General features: G+C 39.1%; 2 protein-coding genes across 3 annotated transcripts in view; one reads left to right on the forward strand and one right to left on the reverse strand.

Moving 5' to 3' along the window:
- The window catches only part of LOC112457942 (lachesin-like), a 128060-nt gene that overhangs the window by 75924 nt on the left and 24931 nt on the right, over positions 1-27205 (reverse strand). The gene's annotated exons all lie outside the window — the stretch shown is intronic.
- Positions 15639-27205, forward strand: part of LOC112457955 (carbonic anhydrase-related protein 10) — a 111486-nt gene continuing 99919 nt past the window's right edge. Inside the window, exon 1 of the mRNA XM_025021314.1 lies at positions 15639-15914. The gene's annotated coding sequence lies outside the window, so the exon portion shown is untranslated. The remainder of the gene's footprint in view (positions 15915-27205) is intronic.

Consider the following 27205-nt stretch of genomic DNA (forward strand, 5'->3'; position numbering starts at 1 on the left):
GGATGACTTCTCGCGCAATGGCTCGACGAGAGATTCCACGGATCCGTTTGTTGCTGGTCGAAAAAGGAGAGGCATGCTCGCGCGCGCGCGCGCGCGCGCGACTCCACTCGATCTTCGTGCCTGACGTGCAAATGCCGGGGTTAATGCGACGCGCTCCATTAAAGTCGAGTCCCTATACCCCGGAACATTGCTAATTACACGTGGCGCGCATAGTCCACGCCCGGCAGTTAGCCTCCCTCTCATCGCCGCCGACGTTCTCCCTCCGTCGCTCTTCCTCACTTCGAGCTTGAGCGAGTCCCGTCCTTATTACGAAACTGTACACGCGATACAGCCCGACCCCTCCTTGCAAGTTGGATTCTAATATTAATAAATTCGCGCGCTGCTCGCAAATGCGTGTAAGCCACATTCGCCGTGCGACGACGACAAAGACGCCGCGTAGCTTCATTAAGCGATGCCGCCTCTGGTGGTTTTAATCCTCTCGTGATGATCTTCTATCATGGGATAATATCTGAAGATAGCAGCGACGTATTTTACGGTAAAATACTGTTTATAAAGTTTCATTGGACTTGGAGCGAAATAAAGAATAAATCTTATTATATACAATATATATGAGGCTTGATATTTTATCGATAATGATACGGTGACTGCTTTTAAGAACTTGCTTCAGTAACATCCCTTGACCGCATGCCTTTCCATCTCTACCTTGTCCGTTCATTCCTTTATCAGCGACGTAACCACAAGCATCTTACGAGCGGTTTTCCTAGGTTGGACCGGGCAAACCAAAGGGCCGTCCCGGTATCAAGAACCTTGATACCAGGTCCGGGGATCCTTTCCGGAGGTGGATAATTGCAAATTCCATTTAGACGACACGTAGCTGCCGCGCATCGGCCGTGAGGGCGCATTAGCGATCGAGCTGATTGCACTTTTACTGCATATAAGTGGATCTTCGTTAAGAAACTCGGCGAAAGAGTTTCAACAATCAAATTGGCTGCCGCTAGATACGAGTATTCTTTTATCGTGCTTTTACAACGATTCGTGGAATTTTCCAAATACGAGATACGCCGTTAGATTATATTATAACAACGGTTATGCAACGTGGAAGAACGTTACATTTTTAAATGTCGTAAGTTGTCGTGCGATGATTAAACAGCAGGTCTTTTATATTTAATCCAGCAGTGTTTATTTTCACCTTTTTATACTTTTATATTTTTCAATAATATCTCCGGCTAAAGTTCTGTTTATACGAAAGATTGAAACTCATGAACTCCTGCAACGCAAATTAACAAAATTATTAAATTGATATGTCGCGTTTCGAAGTCCAAGCACGAAAACTCCTTTTTTGTCTCGCGATGCGCGCGTAATCACGTACGTAAGCGTTTCTCTGTCGCATTTGGTAACGCAGCAAATTCTCGCGCCGTAACGAAAATATAATGAGCCGCGGACTTATCCATTATTTTTGCATATCCAAACCCATCGCGTCAGGAACTTTGCAGACACCCTGAAAGCAAGACGAATCGAGTCTCCACGGCTAACGATCGAACGAAAGTCGCCGTCGCCGTTTGCGATCTTTAGACGTCTTTTCGTCGCGGCGCGGCGCGCGCAAACTTAGTTTACCTCGAATGGTTATTTATCCCCACTACTAACGTCTTCTGCTGGGTATAAGGAGGAACGAAAAGAGCAACCAGCTAAACAAGGAGAACGGGTCTTGAGGGCTTGCGGGAGCGAAAAGCGAGCAAGACGGCGCGGCGGGGGAAAGAGAAAGAGCTTTGTTCCCGTGACGTCATGATGGAACGTGTCCCGTAACTTCTGCTCAGGAAATTGGAGAAGTATTGTGATGCAGGACGTAGCCTGTCGGGGGCCGGGAAAATCGAGGGGAACCTTCAAACTCCTCCCTATCCCGACGGAAAATCGTACCGAGATATCCCGCAGGATGGACGGACGTACGTCGCGGTGAATGCTTTGTAGTCGTGAATACATAGCTTCTCTCCGCGCGTGTCCTTTCTTCCTTAATAATAGCATAAAGTATAACCGCGAGTTTGCTCAAGTCTAAATCGTTACGTTCTATTTTAACTTATGTCATTTTTTTTACGTAAAATACTGCAATTCCTCCTTAAAATATCAAATTGTGTAATAAAAGGGCGAAATTTAATAATTGACTTGATTAAAATAGCAATTGATGATAATTGAGGATAAAAATTAGAGGATATATACTTGCGGAAATAAAATCGATTAAATGTACTTCAACTGACAGGTTTTACGTATTTACATCGACAGAAACAGTTTAATGCATGAAAGTGACGCATGCTTCGGGCGTTGTTCGAGCATTCACCACTGCGTAAGCGAATCATTTTAATGAACGACGTTTGCAATTTATCAGAAAATTGATCCAATTAGACGGTAGCTGGCGCTGGCCGTATTTTGTATCCGGATATCGAGCCGCGCACGTGCCATCGTCGTATTCCAACGGCGCGCCGCATTTGCACCGATTGGCAATCCATTGAAAGTCAAACTAACCCGTCCACGACATTTGGATTCTAAGGAGGAGGCGTTGCACTTGGTAATCCGAAACTTCTGACTCTCTCCCACGATCTCTGCTCCACCTCGCGCGTCCTCACCCCCTCCCCCCTTTCTCTCTCTCTTTCTCTGCACCTCTTTTCCTTGGACGACAGGGTTCATCTAAGTTAAGCTCCGCTGATTTGCATTCCTCAGCCAAGGGCATTCGAAGTTCGATAAGGCAATAAGTGTGAAAAAGTGATTCCGTGCGCGCCGCTTAAAGATTGCGAGAACTTACCCGATAGTAGGAAATACACGTCGCGTAACATGGACGAAATAAATCACGTCTCATCCTGTCGCGCCCCGCGAGAAGTAAATAAATCTTTGGTCGGAATATATATAATGCAATACAAACGCGACTACATAACCAATAATTAATTATATAAATGTCGCATATAATTATATCAGTTATAAGTGTGTTAAGTTTGAGGTAAAATATTAATCTTTTAGAATTTCAAAAAAATTTTTTGTTAGTCATTTAACATGTGGACAGAACTAATAAAATTTAAAATTAAGCTACCTATTGTAATTGATCGTAATTAATCAAACACGACGAGCAAACTTTCATATTTATTAGCTAGATAATTTAAGGAAAATATTAAGTAGTTTTTCTCAACGAAACACGGTATACGTTGATAGAAGCAGATCTGTACATTTTCGTCGGGTTGCTGTGTGCATTGTAGTCAGAATTACAGAATTACAGAATTACAGGACGATATTAAGGAATAGTGGTGTAATTAAGTGAACGTGTATCCAAGGTACGTAACGTTTAAGTACATCCTTCCGGTTATACGCATCTCTCTCTCTCTCTACAAAATGAGAGTTGTATAAACTTTATTTTGAGTAAAAAGTTTAAAGAGTTTATTTTACGAAAACATGCAGTAAGAAAGCTCCGAGAAAAATAAATAAGAATTTGAATCTTCACATTGTTTTAATGATGTTACTAAACAAACGTATGTTGTGTTAGGAATATAATAGAAAGAAATAATTATTTGTCAAAATAAAGTTGGAATTTGGAATATAGACAGACTAAAAACAAAATTGTACAATTATAACTTATATTATTTTATCATATCTTCCATTATTTGGACAATATATGTGACTGCAATATGTTTATATTATAACAAATAGCTATTATAAATTAAATTGGATGTCTCTTCGCCAGAAACTTACTTCATTGTTCGAGACGATGTCGAGATCTTATCTTTTACTGTGCCATAAATGGGCGCGATCTTTCATCTTCAAAGAGGCAGGACCAACTGTCCCCTGCGCGACAGTTCACACCGAGACCGTCCAGTTCGTCCATCCGCGAGACGAAACGAGGTGTCGTGCGAGCACTCGATTTCCGCCCCGCGGAAACCGTTTAGTGCGCCGGCCCACCCTACTAGTAAATCGGAAAACTGTCACGTTTGAAAATTGACATTTTTCTAGGTAGCGAAGTAGTGTCGAGCAGCCCGCCTCGGGGCTATCGCAGGGAAAGTAGAGAGTTTACGCTGACGTGTTGTTGCGGATGATGGGGAAAATGGAATTTCAACCCTGTCTCGAGTACGCTCCTTTGCACTTAACGATGTATTTGATTGCGTGCGCGTTGATGAATTCGTAACGACAATTGCTTGAGAGAAATGCTTAGACAATCATAGGGTAAGCACGTTTGCGAGGTTCATCGGAGACTTCGCACAAGCTCGTCGCGCTGGATGCGTGTCAGCAGTATGTTAACTGTGCATTACAAATCCTCACATTCCCGCGGCTACAATCGCGTGCGTTCAACCCCGCATGTGGGTGCAAATCGTGAGAGGCTTCCACATAAACGTGGAGAAAAAGATCGGTTTCTTATCCCGAATAATCTCGTCAGAATAAGAAGCGCGTGTAAACGCGTGATGGTAAAGATAAATAAATTTCTTTCGAGTTTGTGCAATGTAGTACAGATTATAAGATAGAGAACTTTGTTTTCTTTTAGGACTACGTTTATTGCAGAAAGAAACGTAAACAGTACAATTATTAAGAACTTTTATTACTCTCGCACGAATGAAGCGTATAACTATATATCACACTGAAAAATAACAAATGATAATAAATTGCTCGATACTGCGAAATGAAAAACATCGGTTTGCTTTCAGGCCGTAGCAATAAAACATTTCAGGTAATCCTCGTACGGGTAAAATATATAGAAAAATATTGGAACGTAAAAATAGAGTACGAATCTCCGCGATTCCATCATATTGTGTGAATTCTATATATGAAAATCATTGCCGGCATATTATTTTCTACATCTATCAGCTCTAAAAGAAAATCACTTTCTCAGATGTTAAATGCTAATCTTTATTTATTGTCGCGCAAAGGTCTGGTTGTGTGGCAGCTGAACTCGAGATTTGCCGTCCGCAGAAAAGTTTTCACGTTGCTTACTTTCAATTTTACAATACAGCTTTTTACCGCAGACCTCTACCCGCTTAAGGAAACTTCCCTTGTCTTTATCCTTGCCCCTTTCCTCCTTCTTTCTCTCGTCTTTTCCTCTTTCTCTCGCGCGTGCATTGCAGCTAGGACACCATCTCTGCACCTGACATTCTCCGTGCCGAGAGTTTTTGCGCTGCGATGCGAGGCGAGGCGAGGCGAGGCGAGGAATAAAAGATTTCTGGGGGATAAAATCCGTGGGACAAAAGTTTCGGGGGTCACTTCTCTCGCGTGTCAACCCACGGACTTCGATTTGTTCAAGACTGTGTCGGACTAATCCCGGCTACTTTTTTGAGATCCTCGACCATATGACGTGCCCATAAATGCTGATAGGTTGCCATCTCTCACGATTCATAATGTTCGCTAAGCGGTTACAGTAGATATAATTTGTGTACGTTGTTCAGCATCACAGTCTTAAAACTTTTCTCGAAATTTTCAGAGATTTTGAAATTAATTTTCTTTCGAATTTTAAGATCAATTGCACAACTTCGAACATTGTACTTATAAAAATTATTTCTGCGTGTAATTGTGTTTAAAGATAACTACGGTCAGGATTCGAGACTAAGGTTGTAGACGTGTATAAACGTATAATTTTAACATCTCTTTTTTTCTTTATTTTTCTATAATTTTTAGATAAAATAATATACAAGAAAAATTATATTTTTATTAAGTGGAAAGTATTTATAGCTTCCATTTTTTAACATTCAAGAGACTTAAAAAAACGGAGTCTTTTAACCGAGACGACAATAAAAGAACATCACGTAGATCTTAACTAACATTTTCCAAGCTACGTATCTAACTCCGTGACGAAGTGTGTCGTGCTAACTACTTGTTGCGGTCGGAATTGTTGCAACGGTGTTAACTAATCCCCCGTTGATATTTTTCGCAGCGCGACGGTAAAGTCGCGGCCGAGAAACTTTACGAGTGGGATGAGTTCCGCGACAATTGCGGAACTCGAATGGAAGGATCGAGAGACAAGGGGAGTCTTTGCAAAAGTTTCGAGTTGGTTCTTCGTCGCCGATATACTTCTCCAACTTGATGGAATTCGATTTCGGTGGGATGGTTGGCTCTCTCGCTGCGTGCTGTTTCCGGGATCGCGCTACCACCGACTGTTAGGCGACAAAAATCTAACTGTATGAGATTTCATCGATTTCGAGCAGAACTTGGACTCTCTCGACAATCTGCCAGTATTTGTTGGGAAAATTTTTATTTTTATCAGATTTTTAACGATCATTTATAGCCAACTTAATAGAGACTTAAATTCTTAAATAGTCGCGCAAAGCTTTGTTTGTTGCTTCTTGTTCTTTTTTTAAACCCATTATGATTTTATTCTTAAGTAATCGTGTGAATGTTAATTACGTTATTTAATCGCGTTTTGTTTTTTATTTTTGGAGAGTTTAAAGCACTTTAGATATTTATTTAAGATTATATACGTATACAAAAGCCGAGCATTGATTGATCTCTTGATAAATAAATACATCAAGTTCTCATGAGCACGAATGGAAAAATGTGCTAAAGTCAAAGATGTTTGGTGACAAGACGGCGTTACCCGATACGTATAAAATCTATTCACTTTCTTTTTACGAGATCGAGCGAAATAAGCACTATTCTGAAACGTCAATGCATCAAAGACAGTGATATTGGAAACAAGAGCAAACTATTTTTCTCACTTGTCCCGTCTATAGGGTGTATATTTTATCAATCCAATATCGTACAAAAATGTTTCTTATTGTTATCATTTCTGTGACGATTCAACTCAGTAACTCTGAGTCAATAATTAAAAAGAGATTCTATGAAATTAATTCTAAACATATTGATACTATCTCTCCTTTTAGCGCCAATCATAAAAATAATAATAACGATAGTGTCAATAATAACCATAATAATAATATATTTATTTTTTTCTCCGAATAATTTAAAATGTAAAATTTTTATTTAGAGACTTTTATATTTCAATACTTATATATCACAGAAAAAGAATTCGTATATGAGAATTCGAGACACCCTATATACGACTCGACATATCCCATCGGGACGGTTCTACGAGTTTTCACCGACTTCTGGTACCTATTCTTCGCCCTTTGCTCGTTCCTTCTCGGTGTAGCTTTTTTTTCTCTCTTCCCTTGACGCAACGAGCCAACCCTCTTCGGCCATTTCCGTAATGGATGTAACTGCTTGAAGTTAAAACGATCAACTCTTTCGCGGGATCTGTCTGCATTTTGGCAGCGACAACAATAAGAATAGGAAGGATTTCATTTCAGTAGGTACGGACTTACATAAAGTTTCGGAACGGACGTGATCTGGATTACGTGAAAAAAAATAGAGAGATAAATTACAGAAAAAGAAAGTGAATTTAATAGTAAATATAAATACTTATTTTTTTCACTAATTTTTTTTTATATATATAGTACAGATACATACAGCAGAAATTTCTTTTATTTGAAGAAGAAAATAACTTTTGCTTTACACTAAAAAATTTATGAGATATACGTTTCGCTTTTCGTTCTGAAACTTTTTATTTCGAGTTCAATAGAAACTATATAAATTATCTTTATGTTTTTATATTATATCAACAAAATAAATACGAGAATTCATGCATAGGATAAAATAAAGAAAAATAAACAAACCTACAATAATAAAATTTCAATAATGAAATTTAAAACTAAACAATGATCTTTTTTAAAAAATGTATATAAATTCGAAAATTGTATATATATACCTTTTTTCATCATAATTTTTCTATTTCGCGCATCTAGATTCATGTCGCGTAAAGATAAATTTTAAGAAGTATGAAATACCGGGACTACTTATGGTACAGGAAGATATTTAAGGCAGTTCAAATATATCTTCTATTCAAATGTATCTTATTATCTGTTTATACATTCATAGATTCATAGAGATTCAGTAGTTTGAAAATAAAAAAATCATTTAAACGCATTTCATTTATATTTGTATTTATAACGACAAACGTAATTGCACGTGAAAGCGGTTAAAATCGTGAACTTATTGTGCTAGATTTTCATTCAGTCACGTATCGGGCATTTTAAAAAAGTTCTCTACAGTTCCTATCTCACCAGCTCGGCGATTGGCGTATTTCAATAATGGTGAAATTGTTGAGCGGAGCGTTTTAATCGAGAATCGACGTGGAAAGTTTCAGTGCCATAAAAATTTATCCCGAAGACGTCCGGCGCGGGAAAGTAGGTGGAGGAACAGGTTGGGATAGGGAGCGTAATTGGTCGATGCAATTCTTACGTAAGTTTGACTATCGCCCCGTACAAATTCCTGTTCGCGTGCCGTGGAATGAAAATTATAATCCACGAGAACTCGGCTACGCCGGATTTACATTCTCTCTTAACCGCGGGAGCAAGAAGATTTTCGCTTAAAATTCCGGGCATGTTTACCAAGCATCGTTTGTTCGCTGTTTGTGAACGATATTATTTTCTACAAATATTAACATCCTTACTCTCCCTTTCTCCCTCCCCCTCTCTCTCTCTCTCTCTCTCTCTCTCTCTCTCTCTTTTTCTCTCCTTTCACATGTTCCTTCTCGCTCGATCACGTAATCTTCGAATCGTATTCGCGCTACCGCGATATTCTTGGTAGTTCTGGAAAATTAAACGGCAATGGACTACCGGATATTTAACTCTTTATTGGGTCGTGTTCCCCCGAGGCAACAAATAACTACGACTCAAGGCTTTATCATCGAGGGAACAAATAAGAGATGCGTAATATATCAAATAATAGAAGAAAAATAAGTAAACGTAAATATAGATATTTCAACAGTAAATTTAATATATATATACGGTAGTTTTATTTGCAATATAAAAGCAGATTATTAAAATCAAAAAATATATTTGTTTAATAATGTATTGGCTATAAGAAACTTTTAGATAAGGAATTTCCTATCACTTTTTGAAGAATTATATGCCTTTTACGCGCAATATCAGATAAAAATTTGATACGTAATATCGTATGATTATGCTGCCATTAACGATAACTTAGTTGCCTCATAATTTTCATTTGCTAACGTTCCGATTTCTCAACTCGAAAGCATAGCCGTCGACTCTGCCCTTCGCAAAGGATCATTCCGTACACGTTCCCTCTCACGGGCGGAAATACGTGGATACGTAGTGAAATCGAAGGCACCGCTAACGAGATCCGCGCGTGGTCGATGAAGAAAGCAAGGGAGAGATCGAACCACACAGGAAAGGTTGGGGAAGTCGCTAAATGAGAGTAAGCGCGAGGAAAAGTCGCGGAACGAACGAGTGCGAGAATGGGGTGGTTTAAAAGCGAACCACGTTCGCTTCGAGGGGGGTGGGGTCTCGTACCAGCGTGCGGAACAGGGGATGGAGGAGGAGGATTGCAACGGTCAGCAGAATCAGAATGCTTAGAACCTCATATAACGGCCACTCGAGCGAGTTGAAACCGTCCATACGTACGTACAGCGCTGTTCAATGATGGTGGCCGAAGGAGCGCGGTATTTGCTGTAAAAGCGGACCTAACGTCAACATTACGACTACGGTAACGTAAATTGCAGATAAATGAGCAATGACACTCAGCCGAAGTGTTTTCTGTGATTTTCGCATCATCTTTTGTCTTGTTTCGAAGAAAAAGAAATTATCTTTTTGCCTCGTAAACATCATTTAATTTTGAATCTGAAATTCTTAATTTAAAATATAATATTTAAAGAATATAATATATTTCAAAATAAAATTACGATATAAAGGGGTGGATATTTAGTGCAAAATTTAGACTTACTTGAAGTGCATAAGAATTCACGCTGTCTGATGAAATTCATGATAATACGAGTAGATTATACTGTATTGCAGTATATACAGATATAATTACATCGGGCTTAATTACTCACAGCAATCCGAATTATGCGAATATGCTACAGGATGGAGTAGTATCTTTCTTGGATAATACTATACCTCACGAGGTATGTGAACGATTACATCGTTAGGTGAACGATTACACACATGCACGTAATGTTCCGGCGGAGTTTGCGGGACTGTCTGCAGGAGTTTGCACGGACTTCTCTTCCGCGAATACTTGCGCCTCAAGATCTGAACTCGTCGTCTTTGTCAGGTCCGCGTTGGCTGACCGTTTTCACGTTCGATCGAGTGCGCTAACCAGGGACATACCGATAATTAGACCGTGTCGCGCGTAAAGAAACCACTCCTTGCCGCAATCGCCGCTCCTCTGTTGCCCTTCTCTGTTTCCCTTTTCCTCATTTTTTTGAGAATTTATGCCGATAGAAGCGACAAACTTAAGCTGATGTGAAGATCGAGGTCACACGCCAAGTAATCTTTACGTTCTGTATAACATTCTTCTCTCGAATATAAAGAATATATTTGTGCAACCCTCCTAAGATACGGAAATTTTTAAAGTGCTCCTACTGAAAATTCTTGAAATTCGTCCCCCCCCCCTTCTTCACAGAAGTCCCCGTCTCGCAAAAATCATAATATTTCCACGCATCGCGGTGAATCAGGACGCGGCAAGAAAGCGAATTAAATGTTGTTCGTCTCTCCTTTATGCACAGCTAAACCGTATTCTTACTCCAACAGCGTGTAAGTCGATTCGCGGTTACCGCAAGAAAATTCCACCCTTCGTCGGTTTATTCTAGCGAAATGGAATAAGAAAGAGAGAGAGAGAGAGAGAGAGAGAGAGAGAAAGAGAGAGAGAGAGAGGGAAGAGCCGAGGGGTGGCAAAGGAGCGCAGTATGCGCGGTATGCCGCCGCTGCAAGAAACACTCGCAAGTATTAAACTGCATAGCTGCCGGCTGCACGTTCGTAAGTGGTCGCATTACAGAGACAGCGGGTACCGACGAATGTTACGAACCTGGGTCGGATAGTTCCGGGCACCAACTCCCCCGCGCATTTCTACCGCTCAAAACCCGCGAAGGTCGAAGTCGGAATTACATTCCACCTTCACTTTTCGTAGGAAGGTCGACTGTAACAATTCCAACAAAATTCTGAACAGCTTCTGGCAAAGTCGCATTTGGATTATGATATTCCGTGTACCCTGGCGAGTTTCCGTGTTTCTTGGCGTTGTTATGCATGTATATAACAACGTATCTTGGAACCTCGATATCTGTATTGCAAACTTTTAATTGGAGGAAAATTGATTCCAAACTCTCGCGTCGACGAACTTGCCCACCGAAATCAGGATCAAGCGAATACTGAGATCGACGTTCTGTGTTTGCGCGAGTGTTACGGGCGGAATCACTGTATCCGTTTAACGAGTATCCACGTATGGCACGTATCCAGCATCGTCCAGCGTCGCCTTTACGAGTGGGACGAATCGAAATATCTGGTTTCACGAACGAACAGGCGCGGCTCCAGAAATTCGCCGCAAATTTCGTCGGCGTTTACATCCACCGCGGTCATTCCATTTCCGGGAGGAAACTTCGCGAATCCGGCTAATCCTATTAGCGAGGACACCGAGCGCTTGCTTGGATTAAATGAGCAAGGCGAGCGGGACGAAGCTCGTTTCTACGACCGCCGGTGGAAACCTACGAGCATTCGTGTATAACGCGCGTCGCCTAGCTTTTCCGATCCTGAACGCGGCCAGCATCTCTCAATGTTCCTCTACGTCGAGGACTTGCGGGATTGTCAGTTGCAAATCGAGAAACTTGAACAACCCTACCATCGCGCATCTCGCCGAACATTCAAAATTATCATATAGGCACGATGATTCTTATATCACAAAATTTATTACACGTTACGTTCTTTTCAGATTTTTATAATAAGAGATATATTTACAAAGAATCAATATTACATCAATGAATCAATTAAAAGATCACATTTGGACAATTGAAAACTATAGAATCTCAAAGAAAAGTAACTCCTTTTTATCGTTGAGAATAAAAATGATCAAATTGAAATTAAAAGATGCGGTGAAAAGATCGCTCTAAAGTCTATTATCTTCCTCAACAATAACAGGAGATTCTGTATAGTATAGAAAAATTTATTCGCGCGCTATAAAGTTAGATGGCATTTCACGTTAGGCTCTCTTTTTCCCTCTCGATCGTCACACAACGGCGATTCACCGTTGCATCGAAAACGGCGACGATATAGCGAGGAATACATCCGGTATTATTCATCGGCGCCGGTATCCGCCGTCGCGCGGTGATCCCTCTGAATATATACGTTATCCGCTTTTATCTCCTCGTGCGGCTACACCGCATATCCCGCCGCGCGGTCCATACTTCTGTGCGCTCGACCATGCTCATCCCGCAGCCGCGTCACGCTCGGCAGTTTTAGCACGCGTGTCCGATGCGGGATACGCGTGCAAACGTTACGTTTCGCGTTTCGCGTTTCGCGCGAGGCGGCAAACACGCACCCCGTGAAACGCAGTCGGATAGGGGAAGGGTGGCGAGGGGTGGTGGTAGAACATGCAATTTTCACGCTTTAACATTTCCCGGCGCAATTACTTTTCGAGAATGGCACCGAAGGCTCGGCCCTCCTGACGTCCCGACGAATTCCGGCAATCGACAGGAATATCGCGTAAAAAATGAAAGGGAAAAGGGGCGAAAGGCGAGTGGTGCAGGAGATCGTAACGCAGCTGATAAAAATGAGTTGAAATCCACGAATATAACCGACAAGCCTTTCGCGATTTGCCACGTTTGTTGTTCGTTATGGCTCGCGGGCTTAAATCTCGCGGTTTAATCGAATCGCATTTCGCGGGGAGGAACGATATTTTTTGTTTAATCGTAAATAAATGATATATGTAGAAGTAAAAAAATATATATATAACTAAATATAAAAATTGAGTAATTTGGGAGAAATAAAGTCAATTTATAATGGATTAAATTTTATTGGTAATTTTCACGCCGTGGTGAATTTGAGATATGATTTTTGATAATATAATGAACGTTCCACAAAAGTGTAACATTAATCTTTGATAGGATGTTAAATAAAATAATAAATTTCTATGTGGAAATAATTTTCCAGTTATAAGTTCTGTATTTGAAGTAGGCCAATATCACATCACACCAGAAATTGCATATTCAAAATGGATTGCATTTACACGCGTACCAATCCGTCATCTGTTATTGATTTTCACAGCTCAGATGATATCAATTTAAGTTAAATAAAAATATGAGTCATCGCAATTTTCGTGACAATTTATATATATATAAAATTTCATTTTCTTTATTTACTAAAATCATACAGTTTTATTTCACGTGGAACAGAAAAATTTTGAAAGAGTAATGATAAATTAATCTATTCATCTTATGGGTATCATTAATTTTGCGTTACAAAAACCGCGCGAGAGTGGCATATCGGCGCGCTGAAATTAACCGCGAATCACCACGTTTCGCGTTCCTGCTCATCGCAATTTTCACGGCAATTTACATAATTCCACTTTCTTGATTTATTAAAATCCTATAGTTTTATTTCACGTGGAAGAGAAAAATGTTGAAAGAGTAATGATAAATTAATCTACCGTGTATCGTGTATCATCAATTTCACGTTACAAAAACCGCGCGAGAGCGGCATATCGGCGCGCTGAAATTAACCGCGAGTCGCGCGTTTTGCATTCCTGCTCATCGCACTCGTCGCTGCGTCGAAACAGTTTCCACTTACTTACTTATTATTTCGTAGGGACTTAAAAAACGTCGCTTGCGAGCCGTCGGCCGTCGCTCCCTTACCGTTTACGTCGCCGAGATTGTTTACGTTTTTTGGGTTCCGGCTTGCTCCAGCTTGCTCCGACTTTCCTGGAAGACTCGCGTTCTGCGCCCCGCGCCCTGCGCCCTGCGCCCTGCGCCCCGCACCCCGAACCCAGCGCCTCGCGATCAGACGCTCGACGCGGCGTACGCTTCCCCCACTCCCCCACTCTTTTCAAATTTTTCCTATTGCCCTAGTCGCGGTCGTCGTGGACAGTAGAGTAGACAGTTTAAGTGCGTATTCGGAACTGTGTTAGCTCGTTCTGCGCGTCTCGCGTTCTCTAACGTTCTGTAGTCCGTCGATCGTGAATCTTGTGGCATGCCCGGCATGCCGAAAAGAGGTGATCGCGAATCTTGCCCGCGAACGAGTGTCGAGAGTCGGGAGTGCCGGAATTGAGTGACAGTCGATCGTCTCGTCGCGTACTTAAGTACCTAAATCCATACCGCGTCTCTCGATGTTTTAATTGATTTGTCGCGCCACAGGATACAGTGGATTTAACAAGTTTTAACGCAAGTATCGCGAATCTTGCCCGCGAATGAGTGTCGGGACTGCCGGGAGTGCGTCGGACTTCTTTTTCTTCCTATGTAATGGCCTTCAAGCAGTGCTGCTCCAAAAACGGCCAAGACGAACCGCTTGTCGAAAGTGTGTCGGACTTGAGTGACGGTCGCTCGTGAGAATCTTCTGGTCATATTGCGCCTCGAAAAGAGGCAGGAACCATTTTGATTAAAGAAGAAGGAAGATGGCGAATTTTGTCCGCGAACGAGCGTCGGGAGTGCCGGAATTGAGTGACGGTCGACCGTCTCATCGCGTATGTAAATCCATATCGCGTCTCTCGTTCGCAGATTGCGTCGAATTAATTGATTTGTCAGAATACAACGGATTTAACGAGTTTTAGTTTCATTTAACGCAAGCGAATCGGCGAACCCGCGTCTCTCTTTCCGAAAAATTGCCGTTTCGCACGCGAGTGAATTTGGGAGTCGCGAAGATTGTTCTCTCGACAGGCCCGGGACAAATTCGTCTTGAGACAATAAATATGTACGCTTTTTTTCCACTTTCCCGTACGACCGACGTGTCTCTCGACGTTCGCGAGTGGCGGCGAATTAATTGATTAATTTGTCGCGGATTCAAGAAGTTTTAAGTCTTATTTAACGCAAGTTAATCGGGGCGAATCCGCGTCTCCCTGCTCGCCGAGGGTGAATCTCGCGTCGAAGTATCGTATCTATCGTCATCGCGTACAGTGAATTTTTCGAAAATTTCCGTTTCACGCGCAGGTGAGTTTGTATCGCATCGAGTGTTTTCTCGGAAGGGCCGCGCTCCGAGACGTTCGGCGCGGTGCGTACTCTCCCCCCCCCCTCTTCCGCCCCAATCCTTAATTTTAGGCCGCGTATTGTCTTTCTCGTGGTGGGCCTCGAGCGGGCAGGTAGATAAGACGCGTGAGCCGCTCTGCGTGTATTATCTGATTATCTCTTCCGAAACGCGACGGCGCCGGCGCGGCGGCAAGTACTAAACTTGTTCTGTACTAATAACGAACGTTAACTCGCGAACGATTAAATTCTCTTATGATTTTTATTTTATAATGTATTAAGTATTTCGTGGCGGAGTAGGAAACCGGCTGGCACGCGGCCTCGGTATTTGTTATCGCCCTATGCGCTGTTCTATTCGCAAGGTATAACGCGTTATCATTCGCAGAGACGCCCGAGACGAGACTCGAGCCGACAAGCAGCGCCATAGCGGCCCGTCGTCGTCGTCGTCGCATTATCTTTTGAAATGCGGTCGTTTCCCGCTAATTAGTCGGCTCGGGTCGATTAATTTTAAGTCCCGTGACATTTATGAGCGTATCGCGGCGACAGTCATCTATTGAAGTGGATGGTATATTTCACGCGAATTATGATTTATTTATTTAAAGAAAGAATTATTAATGATTTGTATATTTTTTTTCTTGAGGGATTTATGCGTTTAAAATGCATCGCGTATATACCGCACTTCGTATATTTTCGAATCAAACGGATCCGTCGCATTTCAATTAATTAACCGTTAATTTTCTCGTCAGTCGTATTCTAGTGCCGCGTGATTATTGTATTCTGATAAATTAATGCGCGCGCGATCGTAATTTTAACCGTTAATTAACCGTGTTTTCGCGAGTGAGTGTGCCAGTGCCATGAAGAAACGGTAACGAGGAGGAAAACGAGAGAGCAGGAGGAGGCAGCCCAGGGAGGTATCGGGTGACGGTGAGGCAGCTAAAAGGTAATTTATCATTTGTCGTTATTTGTTATTTGCGAAGCTAAGCTTTTATTTCCGCGACAGTCACGCGGTATATATTCCGTAACATCATTCTGCGCTTGTATAACATTTCGCTTTTATCAGTGCCACGACTGCCAAGCCGCGGCGGCCGCTTGGCGTTCAAGCGCCCGCGTGCGAGTTCGAATTTGTCGCCCCTCATGTCTACAGTCCGAGTCATGTCCGAGCATATTTGCAAGAGCTACGTTCAGAAACTTTATTCGGGTGTACAAATTGGGCACCTGGAGGTTTTTTCCTTTTTTGGGATTCCTAAAGTAATATCGGTTATTTTTAAGGATATTGTGTACGTATATTTCTGTGCCGATTACGGCACGAAATTTTTTATATTTATCCCGCTTACGGGATGCCGCTGAATCGCGAATATAAAATTGCAATCTTATTTACTGAGAAAGAAAGATAGAGAAGAGAAAAAGAGACAGAGAGAACATATACGTGTCACATACATAGATGGCAATTTATTTTTTTTCCAATAATTCAGTCCAATTTAAAAACTGATATTATCTAAAATAAAATATTTCTTCGAAAGACATACACACACACACACACACACACACACACACACACAAGAAATTTTTATTTGTGATAATAAATGGAAAACGCGAAATATTTTAGAAGCTATACATATTTCCTTACGTTTTCATACAAATGAAGAAGTTGCGTTCGGGAACTTTGTAAAAGTGTGAATCCGTAAAATTATACCGATGGTAAATTTTAACGCAAGTTAAAAAGACGTTGTATAAAAAAGATGGACCGACTGTTTTTTTCTTTTTCTTTCTTTCTTTTTTTATTATTTTTCATAAAATGAATTCGCGAGATCTTTTTTCTTGCACGAAGTTACGTGAATAATTTGGAAATGGTATCGCGAGCCGGGATCCACGTGGTGCGCTTAATGCGGTGCATAATGGAAGCGGAAGGGGATGGAAAGGGAGACGATACTCGATGTAATCCGCGGTGCACACACGTGCATACAACGGGCGCGCTGCAACCTGCAACCTGCAACTGGGCTACGGGGTTACGCCGGCGACGCGTGCGGGCGTCCTTACGAGCGATAAATCAGCGACGTGCTCGTGAAATTGAGCACGCGTGCAATCCCCCGTGTAAACACGTTAGCAGTTCATAACGTCGCGAGATCTACGGAAGCGATCAAAGCCTAGGCGCTTTTCCTCCTCCTCCTCCTCCTTCCCCGTACGAAGGGCGCGCGCGGCGCGGAGCGCCGGATTACGTCTTCCTGCAGATATTAACCCTGCATTGTAGGAGCCCGCACGAAATGCACCCCACTACGTTGTCCCCGTGCAAGAGATGCGGTTGATTAATAAAATATGAGGCGCGTCACGATGGAAAGCTCTCTCGCTGACGCGGGGTTTAAAGTCTTTCTGTATTGTGTGAGTATAATCGTTTATCGAGCGAAAGATATGAGCTCGAGAGATTTTATCTCACTTTTGTAGAAATTATTGCAGAATACAATAGCTTTTGTCCAAGTAATTTCGTGTCTTAGTCGCTGATATCGTTGATTAAATACTAAATTATGATTATTTAAATGATTAAATACTTTGATTAAATACTATTAATATTAAATGCTAAATACTAAAATTAAGAGAGAAAATTTTTTAAGAGATAAAAAAAATTAATGAATTTTTTAAATACGAATTAAAAATTTTCATGATATTTTTAATTATTCAAGTTTCAATTTTTAAAATCTTGGACTAGTCTTCGACAAAAAGTGCAAAAACTGCTACTAAATTTAAAGGTTACTAAATTAAAATTTTTTTTCTTCGAAAATTATTCTATTGTTGCTTATCGCTTTTTACCGAACTTACTCTAAAATTATAAAATATTTTCTATAACTCTTCCGATTTATTGCATTGAATATACGAAGCGATTATTGCTTGAAGTAATTTGCGATATTAATAATGCTAATTGAAAATTCTGCGAGGCAGTTCTTCGACAGAATACGTTGATTTATTATATGCACGTTCGTCAAAAGCGCATAAGTTGCGGCTGAACGTTCGCGTAAAGTCCGCATGCCGCGCATTCGAGGATATGAGATTCTAAACCGCGGTGCAAGGCGCGGCAGCCGCCTACTTTTTCAAATTAATGTCTGCCCAGTTAAATGCGGAAGAATGTAATATACGGTTTTCTTTCTCTCTCTCTCTTTTCATCCCTCTCTTTCTCTCTCTGTCTCTCGCTGCAGGGCTGCAGGATGCATACTCTCATGGCTTCACTATAGCGCGCATGTATGCATTTTATCTCCGTGATCCGTGTGAGAGTGTGCACCACCGCACGCCAGGCGGTAGTGGGCAGTGCGTTGAGTGCAATAATTGTACCGGCAAGCCACTTTGATGTTGATGCATTAACCCTCCATGTGCCTCCGCCACTCGCCGCAGCAACCCCGTCCCGCAACCGACATTCCCAATCTCGCGCCCCTGTCCACTCCCTGTCCGCGCCCGTTTTTCTATCTGTTTCCCTCCGCTCGCTTGCGTTGCGTTGCGTTGCGTTTTTGCTTTCGTCTCGCCGCACTCGAATGCGTCGCCGAGGGATTTAAGATTTCCGCGCGCGTTGTTTCTCCGCGAGAATCCGCGTTCGCAAGACTTAAGCCGAGCTAGTATTAACGACAAAATCGCAGCAAGCTCTGGTTAGAGCTGTATGAGAGCAAACTTGTACGATTACACAAATATAAATGTAGGTATTATCTCTCAAAATCTGCTATTTATCTTAAGCTCGATAAGAGCCGAAAATTTAATTCATTATAATGAATTCTATACAGAGAGAAGTCGTTAAAGAAATAATATTATTGATATGCTACATTTTGACAATTTACAAGTTTGACAAAAAATGCAAAAACGGTTACTAAATTTAAATGTTTACTAAAGGTTTACTAAATTTAAAGGTTGGTAAATTAAAATTAAAATGCAAAAATTGTTACTAAATTTAAAGGTTACTAAATTAAAATTTCTTTTCTTCGAAAATTATTCTATTGTTGCTTATCGCTTTAATTGTAAGTAGTAGAAAGTTAAGAGACTATCAAGAATAAATAATGTAACAATAATTAGTGTATTAATATTTTTAGAATATAAAACTTTTATTTCAGTTCTTCCTCACAATGCTCATATTTCGTAAATGAGGATCAGAGAACAAGATATTTATTTATTTTTATATGATAAAAATAAATTGGTCTCTATAAAACACGTGACAAGAAAAGATTGGCAATAATTTAGACATATTACTTAATTTTTCCTTTCTTCCTTTTTCCAAATATTTCTTCAACAGAATCTAATGTTTATTACGACTTATTTCTTCCTGGATTAAATAATATATAAAATTATATACGCAAGAGGGAAAAATAATTTCCAGAGTTTTTTAATATGCAAATGTTACAAATATAAATAAAAGAGAGAGGCAAAGAATATTCTACATATAGCGTATTCCAACTAATTTATTTAATAAAAGTAAAATGTGCTAATGGTTATTTATAAAAATATGCTTATATATAATATATATACATATATATAATGTTATCATATGTATAATGTTATCATTTTATCTTAATCTTATAACCTATATTTATAGCCTATATCTATAGCCTATATCCATCTATATTCTATATCCATTGATAATTTGATTATTGATTTGCATTACGTATTAAAATTTTGAATAATTTATCAATATTGCCGAGAATGGTTATTATAGTATGGTTATTATAGTATGAAATACTTATATGTATAAAGTAAACAAACAAAATTAGAGAGCCACTAAAATCAATAATACTTAAACTATAAAAATAAACAATAGACAGATCGATATACATGTAAGGGATATACAATATATCGTGAGATATTTTACACAACAAATATATATATCGTTTGTTTGTGTGAATTTATGAGTAAATTGAATATAATTTCTCTAACTATGTGTTACGCGCCAATAATATTATGGATATGCGACATTTTCATGATATTTTCAATTATTTAAGTTTCAATTTTTGAAAATTTTTTGGATTAGAGTGTTTGACAAAAAGTACAAAAACTGTTACTAAATTTAAAAGTTTATTAAAGGTTTACTAAATTTATAGGTTACTAAATTAAATTGAAGTGCAAAAACTGTTACTAAATTTAAAGGTTTACTAAAGGTTTACTAAATTTAAAGGTTATTAAATTAAAATTTTTTTCTTTGAAAATTATTCTATTGTTATCAAAAGACACGGTAGTGTCTCGCGTCAAGTACGCGCGGAGCGAGACTCTTTTACGCGATCGCTTTTTACCGAGCTTACTCTAAAATTGTAAAATATTTCCTATAATTCTTCTGATTTATTCTCGGCGATTTATTTCTTATCTTATATAAATTTCTAGCGACTATCGCGTAATAGTATTTTGATGCGTATATCGTAATATTAACATGTATTAAATATTGCGTCAAATACTGAGCTATATTCTATGATCTCTGTGCATATAAATGTATGCACATTCACACATTCTTGTGTGCATATAATAAATCAACGTATGATTAAATACACATTTTCAGGATTAAATATATCATTAATCTGTATTAACCCATCCGTTTTTTAAAGCAATAGATCTATGAGAGAAATGTACATTTATATAATATCCCTTAATTTGATATAAATATCCATAAACATATCTTATCTACATCTGATACAATTTTTTTCACAGATCTATTTCTTCAAATTAAAATAATTTTGCACTCACCGATACGATACGCAGCAGCAAAATTGGTGTAACCACACTTACCTGTAACACAAATATATAATCTAAATTATAACAGCGACCAAAATAATTAACTTTTCCAAAAATAATTGTCGCGCACATAAAATCTTTTATTTATTATCTGTTTTCGTTTACTTTTTAAGTAAATATCTAGTAAAACAGTTCTGTAGACAGTTCACGAAGACAAAAATACTTTTCTCAAGTATAAACTTTTATAAAATTTAATCAATAAGAAAACTTAATGGATAATTAATAAGAATCCGTAATAATCGAAAAGTTGTTTTAATTTATCTTATACAATTTAAATATAATTTATCTTCTATGTTTATAAAAGCTTTTATTTATTCTATTACATAATGAAAGATTTATCAGAGACAGCAAAAAACATCTGAGAAAGGAACATTTGAATATCTTTCTACATAAATATAAAGAATAAGAGATTTTTTAATACAATGGAAATTTTAATTTCAAATTGCATTAGAGCCTGCCGCATTTGTTCTAAAGTATAGTACTACAATTTACGCATAACACGGAGTTAAACGACGCGTAGAGCACAGGTGAGAGTGCCCGTGTATTTGTGTGTAACAGTAGGTCGGTTACCGCTCCAAGCAATCGATCAATCAATCAATCAATCGAACGGTTGCTCTAAACAGCGGTTCCGACCTGACAGCGAGCTCCGACCGTTATTAAATGCGGAGCCGTTCAGTTTGATACATGCTCAGGGTGAACTGGGAAGGCCAGCCCTAACGACCGGGCCGACCTGACCCGTCGGAATTCTCTGCATACTTTTGTCTATGTTACTGATACGCGATAAACTTCCAAAGAGCTCCTTCCTCCAAGTATATCCGAATTTGATACCACAAGTTTCCTCTCAACGCAGACGAGACAGACGAATTCTGATATTTTTGTAATTTTCTTTAATTCTACCTGCTATACAATTACTTTTTTTAATTTTTAGTATATTGTCATTTTTTAATAAGATTACAAAGTCTCAGAAAAATTCCTGATGACTGTAAAGTAATTTAAATAAATTACTGTTGAATGTTGGAATTGAAGGCAGACTATGCGAATTACCGCTTTTATTCATTTTTTTACGTTCCCAAAAATAGTTTGACTCGCTAAATAATCAAGAAGACACAGTTTATTTTAATTGTGGTATATACAATTATAATATGTAACATGATACATACTGATTCCGACGTCATTGACAGAAACATACATCCAGGCACATTTTTCTTATAAATTTTCAGAGTCATTGTACCTAATAGATTTGACATTAATATTCCAACAACGAGAAACAATATACGCGGCCGGAATTGATAGTTGGATCCTATTTCTCGGGAAAGAAATCCGACGAGGAAGAAATTTATCGCGCGCGCGTCAGACTTCGGTTTGTATCGGCCCGAATAAAAGTCGGACGGCGATCGTGAGGACGTTTAAAAATGATTTAATGCGGGGTGGCTCGCCATTCGCGGGGCGGTGAGACACGAGGGGGGTGACTCCGTTGGAGGCAACTTGTTGCATGTCGGTGACACACGACGCCCTTATACCTAGCTCCGTGTCTAAAGACTTATCCCTGTGTTTGTCACACGTAATCCGTTTTCGGCGACTTTTCTTCCTTCCTTGATCCATCGCTCGTCCATCGCGCGCCGCGTATAATTCATTTTTTAAAACCTGATAAACTTGACGGTTCTTACGAAATTCTTAATACCAATACGTCTCCGATAGCCAACGAGAATAATTCGTGTAAAATTAATTTTGACATAGCAGTCTAATTTATATATATTGTTACTCCCCTTTTCTTTGTCACTTTAATTATTAATATAATGAAGTAAAAATGGAAATGTTGGCAATTTTTAAAATGTTTTTATTTACGTATATTTAATGTGCATATTCTAAAAGCTAAATCTTTTATCCAATGTCATTTTCATAATCCGATTTTCTTGTGTTCTAAAAAAATGGATTAACACAAATTGAATTTTTTAAATAAAATGTTTTGAATCTATTACACATATCATCATTTTGTCATGCAGTAGCGCAAATATAGTAATACAAATATTGTCGATATTTTAAAACATACTCAGAATTTCCCGTTAATTTATCAATGTAGGTAATCATGTTATAAAAAATATTTCTTCGCGATTTGCAAGGGCAAGTTTTCATTTTTTTTAGAGTATTTTGATTGAGTAGCATCTTTCTCTCTGTCTCTTTCTCTCTCTTTTCTCATTTTCTCGACGTAGAATTTGTCGCGTAAACGAGGTTGACGGTAGATCCTCGCTAAGCCACGGATGTTTCCTTAGGAGGACTTAAGGATTTGGGAGATTTTTGAGTGCGGTTTCAGGCTGGAGAGAGGGTTGTTTTTCTTCAGGATTTTGCCGTTGCGTCTCGTGACCTCGTGGTCCCGGGATAAAGCCGGGAAAGTCCGAGCGTCACTTTAAAATTGTAACGCGAAGAATCCCATCACCTCACTAACCCCGAACTTGCTTTGCTTCTTTATACAAGGATGTTTTACCCAGATAAATGTAAACCAGCGCATCGTTAGTATAATGTTATCAGTGTAATTTAAACTCACGTATCAAGTTTTTAGGCAGTGGGTAAGATGAGGGATATCGGTAATCGAGTTATCATGTCTTGCTCTTCGTGCGAGTTAGGGATCCGCTTCTAAATTGATCTGACAGAATTAGGATCGTCCAACTATTTCGATGAAATTGCTCGCAGTTAAGACTTTGTCTGATGTTCACAAACATTGACGTCGGACGTGAGACGAGGTCCTCCGCTGATTACGGGACTGTTCACGTGACTTCGAGAACGATGTTGATCTTGAGTTGGTCTTTGACGAGATGCACAGTTGACGGTAGCAAAAATACATTACGTGCCGATTCCTTCTTCTCGTATAATTACGTCCAATTATTTTTTGCGCAATTATCAAAAGAAATATTGAGAAAAGTGATTGTATATAACGAATGTAATTAGAAATTAATTAAGTTACAGCTATAAATTGTAAGTCTGCTTGTGAATTTTTATAAGAACTAGACACTACAGACGCGCGCTACGCGCGCGCTATTTATCTTTATAACATTTCACTATTAACCCTATTATATACACAACTGTCAAAATATACAATGACAGCTGCAAATGAAGTAAGCGCAGCAAGGAAACCAATCGGCATCGCGGAAAAGCGGCAACAATAAACTTCACATCTCCTTTTTAGAAAAGGATGAGAGAAAGGCGATACAAATTTATCTTACCTTTTTAATATATATTTATATTTAAAATTTATTTCGCCTGTATATAAAACTCTCATATAATCCTTTATCTTAATATTGCAAGCTCAATTGAAAAAATTCAGTATTTTGTGAAAATATACTCGTCGTTTAAGTATCGATATATCTGACGTTAACGAACTCGATCAAAAACTCTGCGGGCATATGAACAGCTGAATATCCCTCTTGTTCTTTCACGAGCAACTGCCGTTCGCGGATCGAATAATCGCAAGATTGGATCAGAGAAATGAGAGAAACGGCTCGTTTACGTCTAACTAACGTGAAATTACCAGAGCACTCCCGGCGAGCCGCTCTCGACGAATCGACGTTCAATATTCTTTGATCGCGCGCTATTAACGGGCCGGCTCGTTCAGTAGCCTCATGAGTGGAATCGCGCCGGTAACTAATGTGGTCTAAAAAGAATCGACGCAAACCTAGCCCCATCGCGGCAAACGAATCGCCGGAATTCGACAACGCCTTTCGTGGTTGCATTGAGTATCGAGTTTTTCTGGGGAAAAAAAACGAGAATTTTTTTATTGAAATAATAATTCCTCGCAGCTGAGATATCAAATCGATAAGATCGATAAAGAATTATTAAATTAGGAAAAGTAATAATACCGATAGAGGAAAAATATAGTTCGATGTAAATTTTGTCAATGTAGATTAATAACTGCTTTCATTTATTGATTGATTTCTCCTGGAAATAGAAATAAACGAACATAAGTCAGACGAGGTAATGCTTAGTGAAAGCAGACATGAATTCTTGTCACCGTATGCAGTTTAATCAAGTAGATGTGGAAATTAACTTATATATGGCACGCTATAGGAAACCATGTAGGTTCTCACCCCTGCATATTCATAGCACTTCAAAGGATTACACTACTTACGGGAGATTACGGGAGATAGGAGCAAATAACGCTCCTTCGTCGAAAGCATTCAAATGCTTGATTGTTAATTTTCACGCGAGGAACAGATAAATTGAGTGATAAGAGAGTCGCACGATGACGCGGAAATTTTATAGACGCAGAGTATATAATGTTTTCTAAACTTGTCGACCCAGTTACGTACCAATATACAATCGCGGGTTTGAAGCTTTCAAAATGATTGTTCCATTTCGCATTTTGCGTTTGCATTTTCGTTTGTGAAATACATTGCCAATTACTTCGGCGGAAGCACTCAATTCAGAATTATACCAATGATTCAAAAACACAAATTTTCAAATTGTACACCATGTAAAGTATAGGCTGTTGATGAAAGAGCGGTTACAGTTTTTTCATTTTCTTTTGGGAAAATAAGTAAATTCAATTAGGTTTTTGTATTGTCTATGAAAATTTTTAAAGCTGATAAAACTGTATAAAGTTTGATATTTTTAATATAAGACAATAATCAATTCTTTCATTTTATTTGTATCAAAATTGTCTTATTTTCTTTTTACCAACTCAATATACTTTCTTTATCCTGAACATGAAATGACAGTGTAAATATTCTAGATGTAGATTATGCATATTTAACTTTGATATATAGAGAGTCAGCATTCATTTCGGAGTCTCTCTCTCTCTTTCTCTTTCTACATCTCACCGTCGTTCTCTCCATCCCCGGCAATTGCCGGGACGATAGGCGGCGGCGTCAAAATACGCGGCCAAGACAGCGACGCCGTCGTCGAGTCGCGCGCGAATCTAAATCCTAGCTAATAGTTTCGTCCTGGCGGCGGGACCCGCGTAATTTAGCTTCACGGGTTCGCTTGAGCCCCGCGATTGTCCCATCCCGTCGACAGTTTCACGTTTACGCTTTCGCGCTCCCGCTTTCCTCGCAAAATTCTCACCCTCACCCTCACCCTCGCCATCCGCCGCGCCGTGCGTCTCCCCTTCGTCTCCATCGTTTCCCGGTTTTCCTCGTATCCCTGTCTTACGAGAGGCAAAGTGGCGCACGGGACTCCCAACGGCAATGTTCACTATATTAACACCTCCATCTAACCTTAATGAATCCCTCAGTCTCGGCGAGATCGAGGATGAGGGGAGATTGCTCCAGCCCATCCTATACACGTTTATACTCACACCTCACCGCACTATCTCTTTCCAAGTCATAAATATCTCCCTGCTTCTCTACCTTACTTCGGCGTTAAAGTCTGTCTTTGTCTTTAATTACGACGTCATGATAATGACTGCTCCCCTTTCAACACGATCTCTAACGCCGAAGATGGCGGCTGGGATATGTAAAAGATATCTCCTGTTTACGACAAATTAACGATCGCGAAGAAAACGTTGTGAAAATTTAAAAACTTTTCAGAAGTAAAATTTCCTGTAACAAGTTTAGGTATATACTTTTTCATAAAAATTATTGTATGAATTAGATATACACTCCAGATTTTCCGTATTAATATTTTTACTATTTTTATATTGATATATGAATATAATTTTGCCAACAAAATACCAATAGAAACTGGGCCGATTTGACGGAGACGTTTAATCCTCTAAAAACTTTGAGACATGCACAATGAATGTGCGAGGGTATCTCATTGCGCTCGCACGACTGGTTTCTCGTATAGTAAACAAAGGGTTGTCTGAACCGGATCGTTAACAATCACTCACTGTCCGTTACGACTCGAGCCACTTGTCTACCAATTTGTCGAACCGCTTGAAAAAAAATGGAGTGATCGAACAGAGAAGACTGCGTAAGTACGCAAAATATATCGTGTATATATAGATGCACCTGAAACTTATTGATTTGAACAACATAAACCTATAAAAATGAAGATACTAACATTTTTTCTATATTTTTAATATTCTTCATCAATGGAGAAGAATTAAGATTATTACGTTTTATAAACAAACTAATTTTGTATAATATTTCAAAATTTAATTGTGTTTTCGAGGGTAAAATTGCCATTTATCCTTAGCGATTAAAGAAAATCACGTATCTGATGAAATGAGATTCTGAACGTTTTTAAATTTATTCAGAGTGAAGAAAATTAAACAAAAAAAAAAAACAATAATATTGACGAGTGGATATAATAATTAATTATTCATAATGCGCGTAATCCTATATATATAATATAATTGAATAAATTAAAAAAATATAGATATATATAATCTATTAGAATATAATTAAATTCAGAAATAACAGAAATATTATACATTTGTATAAGATTTATATGTGAATAATAATATTGAAAATTTAATAGCTATCACAGTACCTATCATACAAAATCCAATTCGCAATCATCAATGTGTTATCATAACATAATAGATTTTAG

The sequence above is a fragment of the Temnothorax curvispinosus genome, unplaced genomic scaffold (assembly GCF_003070985.1).
Source record: "Temnothorax curvispinosus isolate PA1 unplaced genomic scaffold, ASM307098v1 QBEX01000740.1, whole genome shotgun sequence".
Lineage (NCBI taxonomy): Eukaryota > Metazoa > Arthropoda > Insecta > Hymenoptera > Formicidae > Temnothorax > Temnothorax curvispinosus.